We start from the raw sequence: 19109 nt of genomic DNA on the forward strand, positions 1-19109 counted from the left end.
ACTTCTACACCAAAATCCTTAGATAACTGCTACCCAATTGTAATAGCAAACAGCATATGCACTTCAGTTGTATTATTTCACCAATTATACTATTTAAACACAAAAATTAACATTGTCAAATACTCCATGATTCAAATTTTAATTCATTTTGAAAGAGTTTAATGTAGTCCATCTTGGAACATGTGCTTCCTTTGGCAGATAGCTGTTCCAATGCTCCAGCAGGTGGAATACAAGTAGGCCATGTACTTAGTTTGGCTGGCTATTGATATTATAGGGTATTTTTTTTGCCCTCAGTGACATCTACCATAAAGACATTTCAAGTGCACATAAGTAATGCTTAACAAAAGACAATTAACAAAAAACCTCACTTTCTCCATGATTTTAACAAACTGAACTTGAAAAGGGCACTAGTACAGTAAGAACAAACTCAAGAAAAAATATTATTGCAGATGATTTTTTAAATAATTGTTAAGATCTTTGTGTTTGGCTTTGCTGGTTTTCTTGTCCTAAACCCATATTATGTTAATATATATTTTCTCTTTACTTGCACAACATTTAATGACCAATTTAAGTACTTTGCAATTGTTTATTAATTTCTCTCAGTTTGGGGCACCTTAGAGTGCTTGACTAAAACAAAATCCAGGTTTGCAGGCTATAGAACACATTTTGATAAATAGCTGTTTAGAACTGTGCTCTCTTAGCCAAAATATTCTAATCAAAATATATCAATGGGCAGGGCCTTTATGTAACAGTTTTCATGATATATTAGCTGCTCCTACTCTTTAATTTTATTGGGTTTTTAATCACCAATCTCTGCTTTTCATCTTCTCTTTAGTAAAATATTATGCTGCTGCTGTCCACTGGAAATTTACTTAATTTTTTTACTTCCCTAGAACCTAAATATTTCACAACAATGTTAAGTTGTCCCTATGTTACATTGATTGGTTATTCTCACTAGTACAAAACCAGAATCAATATCCCTTTCTGACAGTTCTTTTAACACATTCATAAATAAAGGGTTATGTCTTCCTCTGACACACATGTACTTACTTGATTTATAGCAGCTTAAGTGCCTGGGAAAAATCCCACACTATTACCTAGGCAAGTGCAAGATTATTGTTCAGAGTTTCTATGGGAAAAAATGGGGGGAAATCCAATCTGTCAGCTCTCCCTGTAGCAGAAGAGCTGCATGATGAATGCAGTGCAGCTGCAGGGATCTGGGAGCCTTCATAAGGGTAATCCATGGGATTCAAATAAATAAAAGAGTGTTTTGAGCCACATAATCAGAGCTGCACACCCAGGCCTCTTCTGCATTACTGGGGAAAGCATTCAAGACTAACCCAGAGCAAAGGAGGACAGGACTGAGTAGGTTCTTCAAATTCTGCTGTTACCCAAATAGTCTGTCTTGTTCACTCTTTTCCCACTCCATAAAGCCACACATAGTGCTTGTGCACCCTCCACATCATGAGGTAATAAACCAAGAGCAACTCCAAAACACACTCACCTCTCTTTCCAGTTCAGTGAACTGTGTCATGCAGTAAGCACAATAATTTGCATGATGATTGCAACCAAAAAATTAAAATAAATATTTCATACATATATAATATATATATTCCTAAATTAAAGAGAAATGTTTCATGCATATATAATGTGTACATATGTATGTATTCCTGTAGAGTTGGAAGAGATAGCACCAGAAAGAAAACAAACAAGAACCATGTAATAATGGCCAATTGCTTTTCAAACAGCAGTTTGAAGAGAAGCAATAATTAGAATATAAAAGTTGGGAAGTATTTACTACAACATATAAACATATTTATAAACCATATAAATGCTTCTTAAGCAATTCCTTTACTAGATTCCCTTTATTGTTAGGTTCTTGAGTTAAACTGTGTAGCACTGGAGAATAAGTATTAAGTAAATACCATCCAAAAATATGACTTAAAACTTACTTCCATGGAAGAGTTGAACTAGAAAAATTAATGCTACCTGTTCAGTTTGTGCCAGTTCTGGATTTCAGGCAGCATCTTGAAACTTGAAAAAAAAAAATAAAAAAAAAATTAGAAATTGCATGGATTTTTAAAAAGATATTTCTGTCTCTCTGCTTTCTATGCTCATTCACCAAACCAGTCATCTCACATACTCATTTCTGAAGTTAAGACTTCTATAAAAAAGCAGCAGTGAGTCATACAGAATACACTTTGCTTGTTAGTATGATGATATCATTATTTCTGTCTCAGTGACACCCCTGTAACACCATTGCTATTGAATGTCTAGGGATGATCTCACTGGTCATCAATTTATTTAAAGCTGGAGCATTTTTCAATATTTTCACAGGAACAGGTTTTGTTCAAGTGTAGTTAACTGTAACCTCCCAAAATAATATCCTCAGGAAATAATTTTAAATTTTAACTAAGAATTTTATCTCAAGTAATAGCACAGGATGTTCCAGTTTCAGAAGCTTGTGTTTTTGTGTCTGCATCATGTTTTTATTTTCATAAATTTTTTGAGTCTGAGAACATCAGAAAACATTTTATTACGGTATAAATGGAGATGATTCATATAGTAATATTTAAAGAAAATGACCCTGAAATTCATAGCAAAATGACATGGTGGTCAAGAATATATTTTTTCATTACATTTTTGCACTGGATGATGTTAACTCTTCACTAGTTAAAATGAAGATAAATGTCACCCATATAAATAAAAATAAAAATTAGTAGAGGTTTTTCAAACATTAAGAATATTAAGAAAAGGAGCTTCAGACCAACAGGTTTCCTCTTAATTTATGGTGGAATGTCATAAAAAGGAATAAAATTAAGCTCTTTTATAAAGACTATCTGAATTTAGTAGATTAGACTATCTGAAGAGCACTTTTAAAAAAAAGTTCTTAGGTAATGGTGCTATACTATCAAAATACAACAGATACCCTTAACTGAGTCAAGAATAAACTGAAGCACAGCTGGATATTAAAAATACTTCTCTGTCTGACCTAATAAATAGTACAAATAAAAAAAATAAAAGACATTTACAACATACAAATAAAAAACGTTTGATTGCTGATAAAACAATCTAAATCTCAAATATTGTGTTTAAAAGAAATTTGGAAGTTCTGGTAAAAAAACACTATTACAGAAGTTGGTTACAGATCAAAATTAAAAGGGCTCTGTACCCCATGGGAATTTTACTGATCCCACTGATAAAAATATTATTTAAAACTATAAAAATTTAAAGGATTAGTACTGAAGCATTCAGCAATTTTGGGCCAAAACCAGGTCTCCAAGTTGGGAAGCATCTCAAGCTGCTGCTTTGCTGGAAAGTAACTCTCTATTGCATACATCAACGCCCCTGTATGTAAGCTGCACATGAGGACAGGTAATTTACAAAATAGAAACTGCTTTTTTCTTTCTTTTCTTTCTTCTAAATCTTGTCGAAGCTGGTGAGCACAGATGCTGATGCAGGAACTTTGGCAATCTCCTGACATTAAGGTAAACCGTAAATAAGAACAAAGAAATGTAAATGGGCATGTTATTTTCACTTCATTTATTATAACATTTTAGAAGTGTTACAGGGGGTTGGTTGTTGTGTTGGTTTTTGGGTTTTGTTGTTCTTTTTTTTTTTTTTCCACCTGCTTTGAAGTTGCAGGTTTTGTTCTGAAGGTGGTTCCCACCCAGGGATTGTCCTCGCCGCTCCCCTTCCCTTCAGACCGACCCACCCCTGCTGTGTCAGCAGCACATGAGCTGAGCACTTCTAAAGCTTCCTGTAATTAAGTTCACCTTGTTGCATTACAGGCAAACATGTTCAGACTTATTTTGGATACATTTGGGAAATAATAGCTTTTTAGAGTCTACAATGAGAAGCAACTTGGGCTACTAAAATAAACTGTGGTGAGGACTGTGTCTTGTAGTGGCAAATTCCCTTGGTGTCTCGGTGCTTTCATCAGAAAATAAGGAACAATAATTTCTGTTGTTTTGCATCAGAACTAACATAAGTTTACAATAATGTTTTGTTTACAGTGCATTGTTTGTGTGTGCACCTAGGATGGGATTCAGTTGACAAAAGCCCAGTACATGGTTCCATTTCAGACACAATTTGGGCTCCCTGCCTGGACTCTGCTGCCTTTCACAAGGCTTCTGCTCTTCCCTCAGTTCCTTTGTCGTGTTTCCAGCCCCCACAGAAACATTTCCGACATCCAGCTTGAAGCTGCACAAGGCACATAGGCTTTGGCAGTTGATTCCAACCCACTCAGAATTATGTAAACTATGACAGGGTAATTTTCTGACATGTTTTTATGCATGTGAAAAGTACTAGCCCAAGATCTTCAAGGGACAGAGTGTCTCTTTTCATGTCATGACACAACAACTAATAGAGCAAGGGAAAACTGTGGATGTGCAATTATCTGGGTATTTTTCAACCCTAACAAGATGTTAACACAGTTCATTGCTGGGTAATAAGAGGTTTACTTTCCTCTGCCAGCTGGGACACAGAGCTCAGCAGTCAGATGTTTCATTGGAAGAATTTCAGCTTCAATAAAGAAGAAGCAGAATACCCACAACAAAACAGAGAGCCACTCAGCCTGACAACCCAGGGATCCTGTGGCTTGTGCCAGGCTGACATGCTGATCATGTAGTGATAGAACAAGGGGAAATGGATTTAAATTGTCTGGGGTAAGTTATGTCAAATATTGGGAAAAAAATCTTCACGACTAGGGTGGTGAGACACTGGCACAGGTTGCTCAGACAAACTGTGGGTGCTCCACCCTGGAAGTGTTCAAGGCCACATTGGATAGGGATTTGAGCATCCTAGTTTAGTGTAAGGTCCCTTGCCCATGGCAGGGGTTTGGACCAGTTGACCTTTGGAATGTCTTTTCCAACCCAAATCATGCTATGATTTCTGTCTTGCCCTGTCCCCAGCAAGGTCAAGTGAAGATTCACAATCATGGCACATGCAGCTCTGGGCCAGTCCTACTATCCCCAAAACACATATTTTGTCCTGCTCAGATGGCAAATGCCACACCAAAGCCTCTCAGCCACGATGCCCAAACAGCAAACACAGCAGAAAGAGAGCCCTGGATCTCTGCAGCTCCTCCTCTCTCTTCCAGCCACGATGAGAAACATCAAAACACGCCTGAAATCTGCTTTTGGTCTCCCTCAGGGGTTTTGATCTTTCTCTGCCTCAGAAAGGGGAAAGGAAATCAGACACTACTGACATGAATCCTTTGTACCCATTTTCTCTTTCTAAAATGGTATGGAAATCTGGCTTTCCTAAAATACTGCTATTCCACCCTCATTGCCCTGACTTTTGCTTTGGCAGTGTAAATTAGAGCTAGTGTGGTTTGTCCCATCCTCAGACAACATGTTAGGAGATCAGATTTCTGCATTTCTAAAAGGCCTATCCATCTGCAAGTTTAGGAGCCCAAACACATCCCCATTTTGGAAACCATTATTACATCTGCTGTTCCAAATGATCATTAGGACTGGCTGAAAACTATTACTGTAAATGGGCTTCCAACTACAAAGTTTCTCAGGGAATAGCTGCATTTCTTAGAGCAAGGGAGGTGGTGCTGGGGGAAGCAGTTAAAATCTTTCAGTTTATGGCTACTTTTTAGATTTTCTTTTTTCGACTATTAGAAGAGAGCCTTCATACTTCTGTGGCACTTTCTTTTAAAACCTCTGTGAAAGGAACATCTTCATTAAAGCTGGCCTTGAAACAGCCACTAATGGGAATGCTCAATTTTAAGATCCTCCTTTGAGGGACAGATTTGCACTCCAAGGCAAACCACATAGGCATTTAAAATATTTTCAAAACCAGGGCAGGGAAAGCTGAGGAATCTCAGCATCTGCAAAAATGTGACTCTAATTTGTAATGCTGAGAACACTTAAAAACAAGGTCTTTATTAAGGAAATAAAAATGAATTCTGACTCATTGCTGTTAAACTGGTATTAAAAGAATCTGGAAGTCACACAACAGCACTGAAGAAGAGAAAGGAGAGAGATACAAAGTACATAAGAACAGAGGAGATTAATAGGTTTAAAGGAAAAAAACCTGACAGGTTTAAATATAAATGCACTATGTGATGTTATTCCTGCCTGTTCCCTTACTTTGTAGGTCTTGTTCAGATACATGGTAGAAAAGGAATGTGCTGAACCATTTTGATCCATTCAGTTTTAATAGTAAAAGTAATTTTCTCAGGTGGGCACTGAACAGTTGCAATTTCAGTTTATTTTGCCAGAGAAATTCTTTTAAGACACTAATGGTATGAGACAGAGGGTAAGGAATGTCAGCACAGCATGCCTCCTAAGCTTGATACCAGCAGATTTGCAGAAGACCCAGAGACAACAAATGGTATTTTTCTGTTGAAATCTCAAGGTGGTTTCTTTCAAAAGCACTTTACCTGTGGGTAATGAAAAATAATGAAAATATTCTAACTGTGCTCATGCAGCTATTGCTATTCTTGCTCTCAAGATCCATTTAAGCTCTAGCACAGTTGTCTTCGGGCTATCAAAGCCATAAGAATTTTCTTCCATGAAAGACTAAAGCTTTCACTCTCTGCTTTTCATTCCCACTCCATGGCAGCCTAAAAACCTAACCCCCTCTTCACATCCTACCTACTAATTACACCATTTCTCGTGAAAGACCATGCTAAAGGTCTGTCTCTTCTTTGACAAAAGACTGCTTAAGCATCATATCATGCATGGCAGGTTAGTTCTACAGACAGGAGCTAGTAACAGAAAAGTAACCATTAAAAGGAAGTTGTCTCCTTTTAGCCCACTGATGTCACCATACCACAGAATCAATTAGGTTGGAAAAGATCTGCAAGATCAAGTCCAACCTTTGACCTTTTTTGAAAATTCTGTTTGGGTTGGAATTTCTTTTTCTGGGTTAAGAAGTTCTTGGTGTTTTTTTGGGATTTTTTTTTTTTTTTTTTTTTTTTTAATTATTTGTCAACTTCTTCCAACAGGTAAAGTCAATGTTTAAAACTCACATGTCTTGTTACCCAAGTACCCAAGACACTGCTGGCAGCTGTTTTTTCATGCAGAAGTAGTTCTTCATAAACTTCTATACTTAATTTAGAAGTGAACTTGCTTTTTAAAAATACTTTTTGCATACCCACTAAAAGGATACCAGAGACCATCATCACAATATGATAAGTGAGCTACATGGAAGTTATGATAAAATCCTATTTATTTATTTATTTATTTATTTATTTTTATGAACAAGGACAGAGTTTGATCTCTGCTGTACAGGCAGTTCACAGGAGGTCACCTTATCACTGCAGTGTTATTTTGCTTTGGCTTGGTTGAACTTTCCCAACATATTTATGATAAACAAAACAATTTTTCCATTACTAAAGGCCATTCACCTACAGCTCAGGGTCTCAGGATTTGTATGGGCTGTCTTTGCTTGAGCTGATTTCAGCCTTAATTTAAAAAAATAAAAAATCAGTATTTGTGATAGTTGCCTGGTGGCCAGCTAGCTACCAACATCATTTTTTTTTCAGATTTCTTTTGGTTTACAGTGATAACGAGCAGCTATTCATGTTTCTAGAATAAGATGAAGTGCAGAAGTGTGCAGAACACTACCAGAGGTGCAGGGGCTCTGACAGAAACCACAGCTGTTATTCACAGGCCACTACAGGATTTCAGCCTTCCATTGCTCAGGTAAACCCAGCTTCAGAACACAAAGTGAATGGTTGGGAACTAATGGCAAAAGTGAGCGCCTAAGCTGTGCTCAAAAACACTTCCAAAAATAAAGTCCATGGAGGACAGGACTATCAGCATCCATCTTCTCACAGCCAATGGAAGAAACTCCCAAAGACAAGAGCATATACCTCCAGTTATGACTTCAGGATGCTGACAGCTCATCCTGACTCCATCTCTTTCTTTCAGGAAGGCTGAAGCTACCTGTCTTTGGAACCAGAGGGTTTCCAGAAAGGATGTTTTATTTCTCCTGAAAAGCAATATAACTGCATTGTGGGTTTTTCTATATTAATTTGAAGTATTAATACACATTATTGTAACTAATAAATCAGACTATTATATTGTTAAATTATGAACTGGAATAACAATAATTTGGCAGCTTCACCTGTGACAGTGTTCCTCTTTTCCCAAGCAAGATTTTTGTATAATGAACATGAAACATAATGACTCTTTCTTTCTCTATATATATAGTCACATAATAAATAAAAACACCAAACAGAGCTCACAACCACTTATATAAAAGATGCACTCATCCTAATTGACAAAGAATATTAGAAAATTAAAAGAGATATGTGAACACCTATAGTTCTTCAAGCACAGGTGTATTTACCCCATCAAAACTTTGCAGAAATATTTTGCTCATTTCAGCTGTAACTTGGGAGGTTATTTCATCTGTAAACAACAGCAAAAAGAAGACATAAAAAGTAGCAACTTCATAAACTTGCTGCAATCTGTCCTAGAAGCATCAAATGAGTTTTCATCATCAAATCTTTTCAACCAGAAAGTGATTTGTGTTTTGTACAGAGTATTTAACTGAATACAGTGAAACTGTGATGAATTTTCAAAGATATGTAGTACTTATTTTATACAAGTGCACTTCAAGAGGTAATTTTATGGAAATAGACACATTCCATCTATGTTTCAGAAAAAGTCAAACTTTGTGAGGACTTTTTATCTCCTTTTTTGCTGCATTTACTGAGTGTAACAGACAAGCATTTGTGGTGCACAAGTCTTTCCTTAGACCTAAAATAAAGCAAATAAACTCAAAGTTGAGAACTATATGATCATTATTTAACCAAATCAAAATAAAATGGTGGTTAGTACCAGCAGAGCAGAGGGAAACAACAGCAAGCTAAGCAGTAATAAGTTCAGTAGGTCTGATGGGACAGAGAGGTGAGGTAGAGGTGCCAGCTGGAGAGAAAGGTTGGCTACCAAGGAGCCAGTATCTCTATGGCTTTTAATGTCAAGCTGTGAATGTTAGCTATGAATATACTTATTTTTGGTAGTTATTCCTTAAGAATCAGGGTTGAAAGGTCAGAGAAGCAGTCTTCCTTTTCTGAGATACCATTCTTCTTCTGGCAAGTGTTTCTCCTTCATAAATTAATTATAGAAGGTCATGCTAGTGGCTATCTGTTTTTTTTTTCCATGGAGCATCCACAGGGGGCTTTTAGTGCAGTATAGGAAAATGCATTTCTGATAGCTCTGGTCTGAGAGACATCTAATGCTTGGAAAAGTATGCCAGAAGTTTTGCATATTCTCAGGCTCTTCAGGCTGGTGTCACTTGGTGGACATTCACCTCTGACACATCTCTCTACACAAGGTTAGTAAGGCACTTCAGTGCCAGAAGAAGGGCTGGAATCATGTCAAGGATGCCTGGTATGCTTCAAATAAATGCCAGATTTTGAGGTAAATGTACTGGTCTTAGTTAATGTAGATGGTGTTCTTTCTGCCTTTTGAGACTCAGCAACAGCACCAGTGTGAAGAAGAGACATTTGTAGCTGGTCCAGTTGCTAAGTTGATGTCCTTAACTGCTCTAGAATTAAAATAACAAATCTGTTATAGACTGATGATTTCAGGAATGATTTTAAAAGAAAATAGATTAAAAAAAACCCCATACCCCATTCTGCCTTACTCTGGATTGACTATATTCAAAATCAAAAGCATTTTGAATAAGGACACTGTCCCTTTGAAAATTGTTTTAAATATCCTCTGAAGTCAGTGATTTTCTTTTTCTATTCAGAATACTCAAAACTTGCATTTTTGCATCCCCATCAAAAGCTTTATCAGAAATTCTCCTAACAACCCTATTAGTAACACATATGCAATCATCATCACGCTGTATTTAATTGGGACAGATACAAGAGTCATAGCTGTTTCCATGAGAGTTTCAAGCTAAATTACATTTTTGATTGACTTACTTGAGTGGCAAATCTCCATTAGTCAGTTATATACTACATGCTGTGCTATCACTCTCAGAAAAGCAAAAACTCCATTAAGCATTACTACAGCTCTCAATCAAGCAGGGCTTTTTTGTGTGCATTCATTGCATAATTTCTGTTTGAATATTCCCCCATAAAAAACCCAAACCAACAAACAAAAAACCCACCACAACTCAACAGTCTTCACTATTTAAAGTATTATAGTAAATGTCACTCTTTTTAATAGTTTGCTCAAGTATATTTCAAGTGCTGCACAAATAAATAGACTTCTTTTAATACTTGCAACTAATCTATGTTATTTTATAAGTAATAATTCTGCTAAAATGAGAAGAAAGAAGATTGAATTACATGTCCCTTTCCAAAAGAGCCAAATGTGTATATATGGAAAAGCACTAAAAAGATGAACTTTATATTAAAGTAAGCAGTATCACTACATTTACCATATAAATACACTCCTAAGTCCATTCTTTGGTGAATGGTTACTGAAAAAGATCCATATCAAGTTAATGAATTCTACTCTGCTGACTTACAGAAAAGAATATAAAATAGAAAAATCTACATATATTATTTCCAACTGCTTATTAGATAGACTTATCTATAATATATATGTTAGGCACAAATTACATTAAAATAACATTTACAGAACTGCAAAGGAAAAGTTTCACAAATTAGAAAATGGGAGGGGAGGAATGAAAAAAATCAAGGTTGAGTAACCTCAGCTCACCCCGTTTGCTTAGGCAATATTTTGTGATCTTTATTTAAAGCACATTACGACACAGCAAACGCTGGAAGCCACTGCAGAAGAGCAGTGGTGGGAAGTTAGGAGACATGGAGCAAGGATAGATCACTGACATTCCCCCTTAAGGTGGCACACATGGGATGCCACAGCACAGTCCTGGAAATACTGCTGCTTCATTAAACCCCAGACCTAGAAACCCATCAGAGGAATTTGTGGTTTGTAATTCCCAAAGTACAACATAATTAAGTTCTGTCTAATCTGCTTAATGTCATAGGTGATTCACTGCCACTCTCAAGGCTGAATAAACCCCAAAATTCCCAGAACAGTGGTGGTAAATCAGAGCCTAAAAGGTAAGAGGCTTGGAAACACAAAGGCATCAAAGTGTTGATACATTTTTTTGAGGACCATGGTCACCGATTTGCTGAGAGAGAAAATAATGGTTCTGGGCTAAAGGACTTTAAATTGGCATGGACAAATAAAGTCCTCAGTAAGGGGACAGGAAGAAACAGAAGGGAAAAAAAGCAGGCAGTACACAAGAAATACAGCAAGAAAGATGCATCAATTGAAGAAAGAACAGAGGGCACCAAACTGAGGAGATTCAGCAGGCAGGTAATTTAAGAGTGTTTGTAGAAAGTTACAAGAAAGATAAAAGCAAAACTCAGCAAAATGAAATAATGAGAAATAATGAGGATCGTATGAGGCCACATGATATTCCCATTCCAGGGAATTAAAAGTGTTCTGTTTGGGACAATAACAGGAAAACTCAGGAAACCTTACAGTGAGTTAAAACTAAATAGTTGAAATGTTAGCAGAGGAAAGCCCATGAGACAGAAGAATGACTACTACGTACACAGCAGGCATCCCTTGCTCCAAGGTAAGCATCAAAGTAGGAAGGAAAATTATGTCTTTAAATCTCTGTGTGAAAATGAAAGCAGAGACACAAAGAAAGCTTTCTCCAGAGATTATCAGCAAATCATACATGAGATAAAGTCCAGAAAGTGACAGCACATACTGAAATTAGCTGGAGAATCATTAAAAGTAATATTAATTGTAATAGAGAAATTATTTTAGAAATAAGATTGTAGTTGCCACTGGTTCAAGTATGTTTTGAAATAGAAAGAAATTCTTCCAATTGATTTATAACACCTGCCCCCTGGAATATCTGTAGGTGAAATTGTACATTCAATGGCCTGCTAATACCTCCTGTCATAAATTCTGCCCTTTTTGAAGGCAGGAGTCTCTTGAAGGATCAAATTTTTGTCTTGTTCCCAAATCTACACAACATCTTCATGCAGCTAGAATATATTCCATGTAAAATCATGAAATTAATCTTTATTCCCCTAAATTTTATTTATTTGAGGCTACAAAGTTTTCTGAAAACATCTAAGAATCTCTCGGCCGTGCAACCAGACATATTCTTAATTTTCAAGTTAATAGCATCAATCAATGATTTTTGTGACAGAATTCTACTTTGAAATGGCCCTGCACAGTGACCTGGCCACAGCTCTCAGTGAATTCAGCAAAGGCCATGACCTCTTGCAGTTGTCCCTTATTGTGACCTCCTTAATTGCACATGTTAGGAGACACCAGCGAGGCAATAGCCATCAATCTCTTTACTCCATTCAGCTTTTAAGGCCATATTTCAGACTGCTCAAAACACCAGAGAGTTGTTTTTTACTCCTAAATCAATGGCACCTCAGCATATTAAGTATCTTCACAAAAACACAGCACTCTGATATCCCATCAAACTGACTGGAAAATATTATTTTTAGGTGTGTTTCCTCTTGTATGTAATGTCTGTGCAGAACAGCTGAGGGACTATAAGTATTTTTGCCAGATGATCCTCAGCAAAATCATTACTTAGAGCAGATCAATAATGTTCTTCCTCTTTAGGAATCACACTCTGATAATGCTTCTGATAAAATAAGATAAAGAGATGAGCTGCAGGTTGTTCCACCGGATTCATGGTTCTATGTCTACAAGAATTTTGACCAAAATCAAGAACTGGCAGACAGCATTTCATCTGTTCCTACTCTATCAGATCTTCTTATTGCTGTCTATTTTCTTGCATATTTATTAGGCTAAGTTTTCTCAAGAACAGACTGTAGTAGAGCAGAATACTTAGTGTACTGTTTTTTTAAAATCCCTCCAATGGGGAGAGTCACACACCAGAAGTACTAGAATTGGTAAAAATGACCTTGCATAAATCAGTCTAAGGTGCAGCTAGCTTTTCTGGAGCAACACTTTGTGAAGATGTTGAGCAACTTACCTAGATAGATCTAAATATTTTTATTTTTCTATTTTTTGAAGGAATGGGCTACTGCATCATCATAGAGAGATTCAATTATTATTTCTCCTTATCAGGCCTGAAGTTCTGCTACTTAATACATCATGTCCTCCTGCATGTTTTTCATGGAACTGCAACTCTAGTAACAACTCTTGACTCAGAGAATTTTTCATTTTGCTTTGGTGGCAGTTTTTTAAACAGAACTTGCCTATTCAAATTGGGATGGATTTTCTAGCTTGTAGAGCATTGGTGTTGTCATGTGGTTTTACAGAAATGGTAGTGTCTCAGTTCCTAGATACCCCTACATAAGTATTCTCACATATATATATATATATATATATATATATTTTCTAATAATCTATCCCCATTTTCGCTATGCATAAATATGCAGAGAACATTTGTAAACATTGAACTCAAGAAGACTTTCTTGTAATGCACTTCTTTCACCTTAAGACTTCTACCTAATTTCTGTAATGGACTGAGGACATGACTAGCTTAAATGAAGAACATTTTGGGTTTTTTTTTTTACTAGTAAGTTTTAGTTTACTAGTAAGTTTTTGTTTGTTTTTTTTTTTTACTGCCTTTTTTTTTACTAGTAAGATGTATAAGGAAGAAGCATTCTAACATTTTTAGTACCTTTTATTTAAAGGTGTGTTTTTTCTACTCCTGTTTGACCACAGCATTAATCCAAAGGCTGAGTATATTTGTTAGTATAAAGCATTAAGTCCAAATCACAAATTTATGTTGATATTTTAAAATGGGTACCAACAAGAATTTTTTTATGATTACCACAGACTTTAAGAGAAGTGGAAGATTATAAAAATAACTGATACTTTAAAGTCAATTTGATGTTTAATAGGAAAAAGTTATATTTGTAGCAGTAAGAAAAGGACATCCTTTCTTCTGGTATATAACCTTTGTTCATCCTGCTCTTTGTACCCACAGCTTTGACTTCCAGCTTTTCTTCTAGGCAACCAGAAAAAAAAAAAAAAAAAAAAGGGTCTGTAATCTCTGATTAACAGAATTGAGTTCAGTATATACAGAGTTTTACATACATATTCAATATTTTAAGGAAAACCTTGAAACCAACTAAAGAAGTCATTGAGCTCAATGTTTATGCACTGTCTCTGTATATTTATGCATTTAAGAAATTATAATAGATTTTTAAGAAAAGCTGTCCTTAGGGGCAATTTTTAAGCTAAACTGTCCTGCACTTCACTTTCCTTGGATACCATCTGTTTTCACCTCTTCTCTTTCAAATGTATGTTGGGAGTTGTATGGAATAGTACTCACTAAATTATTTCATGACATAATAATAGTAATTTCAAAGCTTTAAAAAATATAAATTGATAAAAATGTGTCTCTTTCTGAAATTCTTACTATTTCACAATAGTTCTGAAAACCAAATATTTTATTTCAATTTCCTCTGACGTGAAATTTCATAAGAATTGGGTAGATCTTTTGGCAATGAAAAATTATATATGTATTTTTTTTAAATATACAGTTTGCATATGCATTCAGTCCACTGCAACTGATTTTTTACTTAAAGACTCTGAGTTTATAAATAGGAGTCAAATGCCTTGAGGCAACAATTTGGAACAAGTTAAATCTTTATCCTAGAGTGGATAATACATATCTTCCTACATGTATTCTCTGTGAAGACAAAAAAGGAGTACATTGGTCCTGTATGACCAGTAAGAAAACCATATTTTTGCCTAAAGGCAGATTCCAGACATACTTTCTACCTATCAAAAACTAAAACTACTTCTGTCCATACATTGCCCTGGTCCTGCTTTTGGCTCTGAGGTGGAACACCATGACTGGCAGTTGTATTACATGAAAAACAAAAAGGTTCAGAAAGGAGATTGCTTTGCATCATCTGTGTGCTATCCCACCCTCCTGCTGCTCCAGACACTGCTTGGCTATACTGCAATCCCCAAAGGAGAAACTCAAGGATCTATAGTGGAGAAAGCTTTATTATAACTGTGTTAATGGGTGGCAATGAGGGCCATGGGATGGATGACTCACTAATCTCTTAACAAAAGATTTATGTCTCAAACAAAACCACAACCATAAGCAATGTATTTGGAGTGATTTACAAGCAGTGTGAAAAATGACAGCAGCTAATTAAAAAGAGAAGTACAATCCTGAAAGTGTTCCAATGGCTTCACTAACATATATCTGGCATACAATCACAGGTAGCCACAGGGAACACACAGAGTGAGCACACAGACAGCCACGTGTGGAAAATGGAAAATGCTCTCACCTCCACACAGGCTTTGCAGTGGAAGCAAATTTTTCACTTGAGCACAAAATATATCTCTGATCAAGGGGTTTAGTACAAAAAACCTCAACAATTAGAACTGATAGTGAGACTTGGCTCAGTTCTCCTCCAAACACAGGACAAAGTAGCACGAGAACTTGCAAAGTTTGGCTCCACTTCATAAAAACCTGTTCATAAGCTGCCTGATTGCACTGTATTACAGCAAAGGTATTATCTCAGTGATATGACTCAGAGCACTTAAATAGATAATAATTTCTTTGTGACAGAATCTCACCTACCCTAATGTAGAGGTTAACTCCACGAGCCATAGCATAAAGAATCCTGTCATTAACCACAATAATTACAATTTCAAGCCATACCCTGAGAGAAGCTGCAAACACCTTTACAGTCAGCTCTGCTTCAAAGGACAGAGAAACAGGAACCACCAGATGAACACAGCTGGAATATCTATGTCAATCCATTTGACACAAAGTTCAAATCATGCAGAACAATTATTGTCTTATCAAAGTTGTTGAAATGCTTTAAATTCTGTCACCAAAATTTGTTTCATCTCAGGTTTAACTGCAAACAGAATTATTTAAAGATGTTCCTTGAATTGCATGGACCTGTAACCTACCTATAAGTATTCAGCATAGCTGTATCAATAGAGGTTCATAAAACTCAGTCCTGAAATAGCAATGCTGAGAAGAAAAAAAATATGGGTTTTTAAAATTTATGTTTCCCTTTCCAAACACAGTTTGTGAAGGCACATATTTGTCCTTCATAAATAATTTGAGAGACTGATACAAGAGGAGGAAGAAATACTTCTGAAATCAGAGAAATATCACACTATGGAAAAAAAATAAATATGAAGGTAATTGCCTGTGAGAGGAATGTCTTTAATTTCTACAGCAGTGAAGTTCCTCAACAGGATGGAATAATATTCAGAATATCTTTGATCTGTTTATAAAAAGGATGGGGTGATATTGCTGAGAGCAGAACAGAGAGCTTGATGACACCTAGCAGGTCTATCCAGCGGATGTTAAAAAAAAAAACAACTTAAAAAAATACAGACTACTCTTTTAAAAGGACCACAAGAAAAATAACACGTTAAACAAATTGTTCAGTTAAATATTGTGCAGAGGAGTGATTTAAGTCCTGCATAATCCGGGCTGAACTAGCACTGTCATTATGAAATGTTTATGCTCAGCTTTTAAAGGAAAACCTTCAGAATATTTTGGGCCAGACACAAAACTCTTGGGCTTTTCCACTTCTTGCAACACTGACCCTTGATCTTTTCAGGATATTCCACACTTCCTTTTGGTTTATGCTCAATTATTATCAAATACCTGTCCTTCAGATAAAATTTTGTCACTGATTATTTTATTCATGACCAAGTCTCTTCACCTGCAGGGAATCACTGAAGTCACACTGATGTCCAGTAAAATTTCTGGATGTGGCTCCCATGTTGGTATCTCTCCACACTAAGTTATTTTAATATTCTATGTAACAGTTGCAAACAGCAGGTCCCTTGAAAACTATCTGAAATAAATTTTTATTTATTTAGTTGGGTCTTTTCACAGTGCATTAACTTGCAGGGGTTGTTGAGGGTGTGATGCCTAAAAATTGAAGCAACTGTATGAAAATATCAACAGTTGACTAACACCTTTACAGCCCAAATTTTATGCCAAAAGTTAACTGGGATCATAATCATGTGCTCAAAGACATCTTCATAATATGCTACACGTGTCAACAGAACCTAAGGAAGTAATAAAGTACATAAAAGTGGTTGCATTCTCATTCATTGGCTCAAAAATGCTGCCTGCTATTTAATTTTCTGCTATGCATTTTTTCTTCTTCTCCTTCTCAGTCTCAGAAAAAAAAAAATAAAACAAAAAACCTAAACTAAATCAAACCAAAAAAACTAAATCCAAAAACAATAACAATAACCAAAAGCCTAATTTCTGAACTGAAAATCCCTTTCTTTTCCAAGCTACAAATTTTATAATTTGTCCATGAGCCACAAGTGCTCAATTGGATGTCAGATACCAGCCTATATGCTTAAAATAAAATACTGCTTAAAGTCAACAAGGTGTCATTCAGATATATTTCAATATCTTTCAGTATAGCAGAGGTTCAACCTATTTAAGTTAAAATTGGATTTGTTAGAATGGCTAAAAATTATCAGCATCACAGCACTGCTCACCAAAACTGCAATTCTTTTTCCTTCAGTGAGTTCACAACTTATTGTTCTCATTGAAGTTTAAGTTTCACTAAAGAGTGGTCTTAGTTTCTAGGTATTTTCAAAAATAGTGCTCACAATATTTATATTATTCTTCAGAAAAGTTCCTACTTAATAGGGTCATCTCATACTTGAGCCCTCTGGCCCCCATTTGGTAACATTTTAAAGCAAATATGTATTGAAGAAAAGGTTCACCAAGTCATTTCCGTGGTAACATAATTTCTAATGATTCATATAATCACACATATCTTTATAAATATATTCTGAGCAATAAACCGTGATTGAAATTAAGTAAAATACACTCTTAAGGTTGATTTAGTTTCTTTTACTGAATAACCATTAAAAATAAAATTCTCTCCCAGGATGCTCAAGTCAAAATGACAAACATGATAATAAACATTTGGTAATAAAAATAAATTAAAAATCAAAGCTTTATGATATATTTTCCTATCAAAATGAGAGTGGCAAATTGAAAACAATAACGATGCTCATCCACAGTTACAGTTCCAGCAGAACACTTCAGAGCTTGATTTACAATTAGGAGCAGCTTGAAAACGAGCCGTAATTTTACATTTTAAACTGCTGCTGCTCAATCCATCAAGTATTAAGATCTTGATGCTGATTGATGGCATTCTCTCACGCTGTTTCTCTTGATGAAGCACTACAGAAACTGAAGCACCAATATTCACCACGTTATGAGTTTGCACACCTCCTCCGTGCCCAGTTCAGTCGCTGCCACTGTGCTCAGGTATTTATTTGGTGGTTTGAGAAATTTCAGTAACTTCACCAGGATACAAGGGTAGGACACAAACTTCAGTGGCTTTCAAACTGATACTGGTACAGGTTTCCAGGAGCTGGAATGAGTGGGCTGAATACAATCACTAAGTGCAATAATCAGTTTTCCAGCTGCCATGCTACTCCCCAGGAAACTGCAGTGACTGAGCAACACCATTTGGTTTTCTTATGGAAGTTTCACTGTCAAGAAAGGACTGGGGGACTGACTCCCTTGGAGTTTTTATCCCTGGTGCAAGGTGAAGGGATAAGATCCAGTTGAATGCTGGCTGGTCTAAGCAATTTCCCTTGTGGCATTTCAGGTTTGCTCCTCCTGCTCAGTTTGTTTCAGGTTTTGAGGTTCCACATCCCATCCTAACTGCTGTTGCAGTGGGTTATACAAATCTTCAATGTTTTATTCACACTGACCCTCTTGCTCTTAGCATCCTCATACCTTTTAATGGCCACATGACTGGAAAAGCCTAAACTGTCTTTTCTTCCTTTCTCACTTATTCTGTTGATTAGCTTCCATCTGGGTTTTTAGAGCAGCAAAAAAGAAACTAGAAATTAGAAAGTATGCATATCTTGAAAATAGTACCTGCAACATCAATTCAGACTATAAGCGACACAGCTCCCTTTAATTTCCAGAAAAGCAGTGAACCATAAATACTTTTTTTTTACTGCTATTTCTTTAAAATGTAGATATCACTGAGAACATTTGCAGCTTGGATATTTCAAAAAAACACCCAAGCTAGTTCATAAATTTTGACCTGTGGGATGACTCAGATTAAAACCTTCTTACATTAATATTTTCAGGAATTTTTAATGCATAAGAATAACAGGCACAAATACTCCAAGTTAAATACCAAGAATACAAATTAAAAAAAA

This window comes from Oenanthe melanoleuca, chromosome 4 (assembly GCF_029582105.1).
Source record: "Oenanthe melanoleuca isolate GR-GAL-2019-014 chromosome 4, OMel1.0, whole genome shotgun sequence".
Lineage (NCBI taxonomy): Eukaryota > Metazoa > Chordata > Aves > Passeriformes > Muscicapidae > Oenanthe > Oenanthe melanoleuca.